Source organism: Ceratotherium simum, chromosome 13, assembly GCF_057802395.1.
Source record: "Ceratotherium simum simum isolate JZ-2026a chromosome 13, ASM5780239v1, whole genome shotgun sequence".
Classification (NCBI taxonomy): domain Eukaryota; kingdom Metazoa; phylum Chordata; class Mammalia; order Perissodactyla; family Rhinocerotidae; genus Ceratotherium; species Ceratotherium simum.
This window is the reverse complement of record NC_141912.1, coordinates 48552874-48562345: the sequence shown is the minus strand read 5'-3', so window position 1 is coordinate 48562345 and position 9472 is coordinate 48552874.

The following is a 9472-nucleotide window of genomic DNA, read 5'->3' as shown; positions in this document are numbered from 1 at the left end:
ATCTGCAAACAGAGACAATTTTACTTCTTTTCCTATTTGGATGCCTTTTATCTCCTTTTGCTACCTAATTGCTCTGGTTAGGCCTTCCAGTACTATGCTGAATGAAAGTGGTAAGAGTGGGAACCCTTGTCTTCTTCCTGATCTTGGGAAAAAAATCTTTCAAACTTTCACCACTGAGCATGATGTTAGCTGTGGATTTGTCATATATGCCTTTTATGATATTAAGGCATGTTCCTTGAATACCCCATTTGTTGACAGTTTTTATCATAAAAGGGTGCTGACTTTCTCAAATGCTTTTTATGCATCTATTGAGATGATCATGTGACTTTTATCTTTCATTCTATTAATGAAGTGTATTACATTTTTTGATTTGCATATGTTGAATCCTCCTTGCATTTCTGGGATCAATGCCACTTGTCATGGTATATAAACCTTTTAATGTTTTGTTAAATTCAGTTTGCTAATATTTTGTTGAGAATTTTACATCTATATTTATCAGGGATATTAGTCCATAATTTTCTTTTCTTGTAGTATTCTTATCTGACTTGGTATTAGGGTAATGCTGGCCTCACAAAATGAGTTTGGAAGTGGTTCCCCCTCTTCCACTTTTTGGAAGAATTTGAGAACGATTGGTATTAATTCTTCTCTAAATGTTTGGTAGAATTCACCAGGGAAACCATCTGATTCTGGGCACTTTTTTGTGGGGGAGTTTTTGATTACCCATTCTATCTACTTACTCAATATTGGTCTGTTTAGATTTCCTATTTCTTCATGGTTCTGTGTTGGTATGTTGTATGTTTCTAGAAATTTTTCCATTTCTTTTAGGTTTTCAATTTATTGGTATATAATTTTTCATAGTAGTATCTTATGATCCTTTGTATTTCTGTGGTATCAGTTGTAATAGCTTCTCTTTCATTTCTGATATTATTTATTTCTTTTCTCTTTTTTTCTTAATCTAGCTAAATATTTGTCAATTTTGTTTATCTTTTTTTTAAAAAAAACAGCTCTTAATTTTGTGAATCTTTTCTATTGTCTTTCTAGTGTCTATTTATTTCTACTCTGATATTTATTATTTCTTTCTTCTGCTAACTTTGGGCTTAGTGTTTTCTCCATTTTCTAATTCCCGAGGTATATAGTTAGGTTGTTTATTTGAGATCTTTCTTCTTTCTTAATGTAGGTCTTTATGGCTATAAACTTTCCCCATTACTGCTTTTGCTGCCTCCCATTGGATTTGGTATGTTGTGTTTTCATTTTTGTTTGTCCCAAGATATTTTCTAATTTCCCTTTTGGTTTCTTCTTTAATCCTTTGGTTATTTAGCAGTTTGTTCTATAATTTCCTCATATTTGTGAATTTTCCAGTTTTCTTCTGCTATTGGTTTCTAGTTTCATTCCATTGTGGTCAGAAAAAATACTTGGTATGATTTCAATCTTCTTAAATTTTTTAAGACTCATCTTGTAACCTAATATGTGATCTATCTTAGAGAATGATCCATGTGTGCTTGAGAAGAAAGTATGTTTTACTGCTCTTGGGTGGAAACTTCTGTATATATCTGTTGGGTTCATTTTTTCTATAGTGTTGTTCATATCTGCTGTTTTCTTGTGATTTTCTGTCTGGATATTCTATTCATTATTGGAAATGGGGTATTGAAATCTCTTACTATTATTGTATTGCTGTCTATTTCTCTCTTTGGTTCTTTCAATGTTTGCTTTATATATTTAGGTGCTGTAATGTTGGCTGCATATGTTTATTATTGTCATATATTGCTGGTGAATTGACCCTTTTATCCTTATATAATGTCCTTCTTTGCTTCTTGTGACGGTTTTTGACTTAAAGTCTATTTTGTCTGATGTAAATATAGCCATCCCTGCTCTCTTTTGGCTACATTTGCATGGAATATATTTTTCCCTTTCTTAACTTTCAGCTTCTGTGTGTCTTTAAATCTAAAATGAGTCTCTTGTAGAGAGCACATGGTTGGATCTTGGTTTTATATTCATTCAGCCACTGTTTCTGTTTTTATTGTGTCGTTTAGTCCATTTACAATTAAAGTAGTTATTGATAAGGAAGAATTTACTATTGTCATCTTGTTATTTTCTGTTCGTCTTATAGTTCTTTTGTCTGTATTTCCCTCTAGATATCTTCTATTGTGTTTCCTTCTTTCTTTCTTTTTTGTATTGATATGCTTTGATTTCTTTGTCATTTTCTTTTGTGTAATTTCTATAGGTATTTTCTTTTTAGTTACTATGGAATTCACATAAAACATCTTATAGTTCTAATAGTCTATTTTAAGCTGATAATAAGTTAACTTTAATCATATACAAAAACTCTAAAATTTTACTTCTTTCCTCCTACACTTTATGGTATTGATGTCACAATTTACATCTTTTAATATTGTGAATTCATTAACATATTTTATAGTTATAGTTTTTTTTTTGGTGAGGAAGATCAGCCCTGTGTTAACATCTGCTAATCCTCCTCTTTTTTTGCTGAGGAAGACTGGCTCTGGACTAACATCTGTGCCCATCTTCCTCTACTTTATATGGGACGCTGCCACAGCATGGTTTGCCAAGTGGTGCATCGGTGTGTGCCCAGGATCCAAACCGGTGAACCCCGGGCTGCTGCAGTGGAGTGCACGCACTTAACTGCTTGCACCACCAGGCTGGCCCCTAGTTATAGTTATTTTTAATACTTTTATTTTTTAACATTCTCATTATGATTAAAAGTGATTTTCCCACTACTGTTATGATATTACAATATTCTGTATTTTTCCACATATTTACCTTTACCAGTCAGTTTTATAGTTGTTTTATGTGATTTTGTACTGCTGTTTAGTGTTTTTTGTTTCAATTTGAAGAACTCCCTTTAGTATTTTTTGTAAGGCAAGTCTAGTGGTGAGGAACTCCCTCAGCTTTTCTTTGTCTGGAAAGTCTTTATCTTTCATTCATTTTTGAAGGGCAGTTTTGCTGGCTATAGTATTCTTGTTGGCAGGTTTTTTTCTTTCAGCACTTTGTTAGTATTCTCCCAATCCCTTCTAGTCTGTAAGGTCTCTGCTGAGAAATCCACTGATAGTCTTATATGGATTTCCTTGTATATGAAAAGTTGCTTTTCTCTTGCTGCGTTCAAAATTCTCTCTTTGTCTTTTGACAATTTGATTATGTGTCTCAATGTGGATTTCTTTTGGCTCATGATATTTGTGGTTCTATGGATTTTGGATCTGGTTGTCCATTTCCCTCCCAAGATTTAGGAAATTTTCAGCCATTATTTCTTTGAATGAGCTTTCTGCCTCTTGCATTCTCTCTTTTCCTTCTGAGATTCCTGTAATGCATATATTGATCTCCTTGATAGTGTCTCATAATTTCATAAGTCTCTTAAACTTTCTTCACTCTTTCATTGTTTTTCCTTTGTGACTCTCTAATGGATCTCCAATGACTTCTCAATGCGTTTGATGATCATTTCTCTCCCCGATCTAATCTGCTATAGTATCCTTCTAGTGAATTTTTCAGTTAAATTATTGCATTCTTCAGCTCCAATGTTTCTCTTTGATACTTTTTTCACATTTTCTATATCTTTGTGGAAATTCTAACTTTGTTCGTATACTGTTCTCCTGACTTCTTTGAGCATCTTTATGATGGTTGTTTTGAATTCTCTGCCAGGTAAATCATGTATCTCCATTTCATTAGTGTCAGTTTTTGAAGACTTATCTTGTTCCTTTGTTTGGGATATCATTCTTTATTTCCTCATTTTCCTTGACTTTTTGTGTTGCTATCTGAGCATTAGAGAAAAAACCACCTCTCCCAGTCTACACGGGATAGTCTTGTACAGGAAAAGGCCCTCAACAATCAGCCTGGCCAGATATTCTAAAGGCTTCCCAAACCATCATATTAGTCCAAACCACCACCGTTGTTCTTAGCAGCCCCCAGGCATTTAAAGTATGCTGGAACCTTTCAGTGCTCCAAGACTGGTGAGACAGAAGCCAATCCTTGGGACAGCCCCCAGAAATATTCAAATATTGGACATGTGGGCCAACTCTTCCCCTCCCCAAGGACAAGTTGGGATGTTGGGGTTTTTGCCTACTCACTCTGCACTGGGCTGGGAAGAAGGGCTATGGTGGTTTTTTACTTATCATCTTAATTTTCACTGGCTTCCAGGTATTAGGGGTGCCAGTGATACATAAGCCAAGACAGGTGATGCAAAAGCTGATCCCTTGGGCAGCCTTTGGAAAAGTTGAAATGTCGGAGGCATAGGCCAACTCTGCTTCTGTGGGGAGAAACTGGGAGCTAAGGATTTCCTTCAAATTGTATGGCACTGTGCCACAGGTGGGGATTATGGCAAGAGGGTGTCTTGAATTTTCCTACTGGCTTTAATGTGGCTGGTTTAGCACTTGCCCAAGGTGCAGGAGCCTCTTAATTAGTTTCTGAATTTCTCACAAAGAGAATTTGTCCATGTATTATTGTTGAATCGTGTGACCATAGAAGGAATGAGGGTCCAGGGCTTCTTATTCCGCCATCTTGCTGATGTCACTCCTGAAGATCTTTATATGGCAGGACACGACACACTGACACTTCGATGAAAGGCAAAACTCTTTGTTGCTCACAACTCTATACCAGAGAAGACCACCATTCAGTGCCACACAGAGCGTTGTACTCAAGGACGGGGTAGCAATAAGCTAGAGCTGCAGAAGGCAGCTTATGTTTGCCAACCAGGCTGAGTTAGTTAGGTTTCCCTAGGATCCCTGTGGATTGGCTAATTTGAATAAATTCATAGATCCCAGGTCATAGGGGCTGTCCCTAGTTGGGGTATCAGATCCTTGCCCTGGGGTATGAGAGCTTGAAAAAGGAAGGTGTTTTGGGTGTATGCTTGGTGACCCCAGAAAGTGGGAGCCTGTAAAGGGATATGGTTTTAGTGGTGGGTTAGCAAACTGTCCACACAGGAAGATTGAGTTTTTAGCCATGACTTCATAACTGGGTCAAGACAACACTTGTGAAATATTATATTACATAAGAGTTGGAATAGAGACAGAATATGGTAGAGCCCCCAGTCTAACATACTTTAACAATGTGCTGGGAACCTAAGAGGTGATCAAAAAATGAGAGTGAAATTAAGAACTTATTTAAACTGCATATTACACTGAATGAAATTAGCTTTGAATTTGGGTCACACACCCATACCACCGGTGCTAAAGAACTTACCTCTGTACTCTTCAGTTTACACACTGCTGGGGGCAAGACGCTGCTGATAATTAGGCACATTAATCTTTTGGTGACAGGCTGCAGTTACTTAACACTTAGCTTGTCTCCAAAGAACTGTTCACAGCTGATGAGCACATTCTCTCATTAAAGAGAGATATAAGATAAACATATTCTTATATTGTAAGTTATATAATTTTATTGGAAATAATTTTTAAGTAAGTGTAAAATGCTCATGGTCTAAAGAAATAGATTCTAAATCTTCCTAGAATGACCTCCAAAGATGATTTCATATCAATGAAAGGAAGTTTGGAAAAGGATATGATGGCTAATTCAGGAAGCATGTAATTTGGACCAGACCATGTTAATCGCTAGCTGCATAACATCAAACAAGTTCTTACTATTTGGGGGTTACATTTTTCTCATTTGAATAATTAGAGGACTAAAGGTGGGATTAATAGGTATCATCATGACTAAAATGAGAAATGGTTTTGGACTGTGGGTAATTTGTATGATATCTTTAAGGAAATGTCTAATTCCAACTATCACTTATACTATTGTTAGCCAAGTCAGCGTTAGACATAAGAAAAAGAACATGAACCTACTCATTTGGCGTTAATTGAAAAATACTAGGAAAGATCTCTGAACTCAAGTAAATGTCAACATTAACAAACAAAAACATTAGCTATACAGAAATACTGTTTTAAAATACAAAGATTACTAGGAATGTTAAGAGATAATGCCACAATCTTTTACTCCTTGATGTAAATCCCTTTATAATTGTTTTTCATGCATTTACTTGAAAAAAACTATATAATATACATGGTGTTCTTCAAAAGGTGAGTATCAGAGATGGATAGATATATAGCTAGACAGGTTATAGATTTCTTCTAGGATCATAAAATATGTTAGGGAAACACTTGTTCATAAATAACTATCATTTGAGGTAGAAAATTAGAAGCGGACATTTCAAGAAAGGAAAATTGAAGGTTAATCTATCTCATGAGTTTACATGAAAAATCCTAAAAAAGTATATTAACAAAGTGAATTCACCAATAAATAAAAAGGATAATGCATCACAACGATGTTGGTTCATTCCAGGAATGAAAGTTTGGTTTATATTTGAAAATAATCAATGTGATTCACCACATAATTAAAAAAATTTAGTGGGGACAAATAGACAAATCTCTTCTGCAGAAGGATTTCTGATAAATTATCTTGAGATATTGCCCTCAAAAATTTGGAGCATAATTTCTCACTCCAAGGGTAGGTTGCACATTCTTCCACAGAATGCAGTAATGGAAAGGGGGTAAAAAGAGTAATTTTACAATAAAGAACTTGACAAATACTACCTCAGCCAGATAATCAAGGTTAATGTCACCAGTGAGATGTTATGTTGATAACTAAGCTGTGCCGCTTCTGGCCAAAGAAACCAATATGTGATTTTTAAGGCTCAGCCACATGCTCTTACAAAGATTTTACCTGACAGACTTCGTAAGGGACAACTGTCATCTCTACACTAGACTTGGGACATAGTCAATGCATTACATTCTCTAAGGGGGGTTTCAAAGACTCAGGATTCCCAGGTTGGCCATCCTCTTTTATATACCTGCATTCCTAGACCAAGGACCTCCATTTGGAAGTCTCCTTTTCGGGAACCTTGAAGAAACTTTTTCCACTCTTACTCAGTACTCGTAACCCTTCCCCCTTGCCCTCCCGTGGCCCCAGGGCCCATAAAACTGCAAGCATCTTTTTGGGGGGACTCCTTTGGCAGTTAAGACAGTGCTTACATCTGTTGTGATCCACCTGACCCTGGACAAGTGTGTATTTCCATGGGGAAAATAGAACAAGGGGGAGTTGCTACTTTCTTTGGTTTAGCCTCTTGTTTATACTATTGCAGTAAGTGACTAGAGGCTTGAATGTTACTTCAGTTTTTGGCTTGTTGCTTTAATTGGCTACTCCAACACTTAGCAGCTCAGCACTCTCTCCAGCTCAGCTGAGATCCACACCAATAGTATGTACCTTTATTATAATGCGATGAAAATGGAATCCTACTTTTGTGGTCTTCCTCTCAAATATACATAACCCCAGTTTAAGCATGAGACACTTTAGAAAAATCCCATTTAAAAGACATCCTATAAAATATCTGATCAATGTCCTCAGAACTGTCAAGGTCTTCAAAAATAAGGCAAGTGTGAGAAACTGTCATAGCTAAAAGTAGCGGAAGAAGATATGACAACTAAATGAAATGTGGTATCCTAGATAATATCTTGAAACAAAAACATCATTAAGTAAAATCTAAGGCCATTTGAATAAAGCCTGGATATCGATACAACATCAATATCTATCCATTAATTGTAACAAATGTATCATACTAATGTAGATGTTAATAATAGGGGTGTGAGGTACATGGAAAATCTCAGTACTATCTTCACAAGTTTTCTGTAATTAAAAAACTGTTCTAAAATAAAAGGTTTATTTTAAAAATTGAAATGAAAGAACAATTTTGTCCATGACCTCACCATCTTGATTAATGACCATTTTCATTAAAAATATGTAAATTAATTAATTAATAAATAAGTTAATTATATAGAAAATTAATTGCATGAAATTAATGTAACTCACTTATCACATAGATAAAAACATACAGTAGAGAAAACCAACAAAATTAAAAGTTGAGTCTTTGAAAGACTAATACAATTGATAAACTTATTGCTGGACTAATCAAGAAAAAGAGACATAAGGCACAATAAAATACATATATACATATATATATATGCACATACACACAGACACACACACATATACGCACTAATATATAGGTACATATATCCATATATGTGTACATATTAAAATATTGCAGTGCTGCAAATAATTTATACATATTACTTAAAACATCAGAGATAATAGTGAAATGCTGAAACTTTCTCTAAATTCTGAAGATGAGACCTTCTTATACCAATATTGTAACGGAAACCCTAACAAATGCAAGAACACAAAAAAGAAATTAAATCTAGAGTTAGAAGCACATAAATAAAACTGTCATTATTTACAGTAAAAATGATTAATACATAGCTAAGCCAAGAAAATCTTTATGTAAAATATTAAATTTAGTAAGTTAATTTGGCAAAGTAGCTGAATATGAAAAGGGTTGTATTCTGATATAGCAGCAGCAAATAATTTAAAAAATTAAAGATAATGTCACTTAGAATTAAGGTAATCACTTACACAAGAATAAATCTAATGAAAGCTGTGCAAAACTTTAAATACATATACAAAAACTACTATATAATATTGAGAGAAATAAAAAAATACTGTACATAAATGCAAGGGTATGCAATATTACTTAGGTGAAAGACTCAATATTTAAAGTTATCAATTCTCCATTTGTTGTGTATTCAATGTATGCCCATGCCAAATTCCAGAAGATACGTTTTTCTTTGTAAATCGACAACTGATTCTGTAATTTATTTGGAAATGCAAGGAGATAAGAATGGTCAAGACAATCCTGAAGATAAACCACAAAGATGTAAGGCTCACATTACCAAACATCAAAATTTAGTTTCTAAAAATTGGCAGATTTTTCCCACTGATGTTTCAATGGGAAAAAAATTAAAGCCCAGTATTAGATTCACACATACACAGCCACTTGATTTATAACAAAGGCAACACTGCCTTGAAGTGGTAAAAGAAAAAATTCTTCATTAAATGGTGTTGGGTCAACTAGGTATCTACATGGAGAAAAAGTGACTAATACCTCACAGCATACATTAAAATATCAATTTCAGATGAATTTTAAACTTAAATGTGAAAGGTAAAACAATCAAGTTTCTAAAAATAAGGTAGGAGAAAAAGTTTGCATGACCTTAGAATGTAGAAATTTTTTAAAGGAACAAAACACCAAATTAAGAAGGGAAATACTGATACATTAGATCCAGTCATAGTAAAAACTTCTGTTTACTAATACCCAATATGAAAAGAGAAAGTAAATTCCCAGAGTGGGTCAGATGTTTGCCATACATATGTTCTACAAAGGTCTCATGTAAATATATATTTCAGATGAAAAAGAAAAAGACACATAGTACAAGACAACCCAATATAAAATGGGATTGTTGCCTGAAGAGACAATTTACAAAAGAAAATATCTAAATGTTCTCCCCAAAAATTATAAAAGTATTTGAGATCTGTAGCCATCAAAAAAATGCAAATTAAAATGCCAAGTTGATACCACCAGATTTTCTAACATCAACAATACTTTTTCTTTTCAGAGAAGATAACACCAAGCATT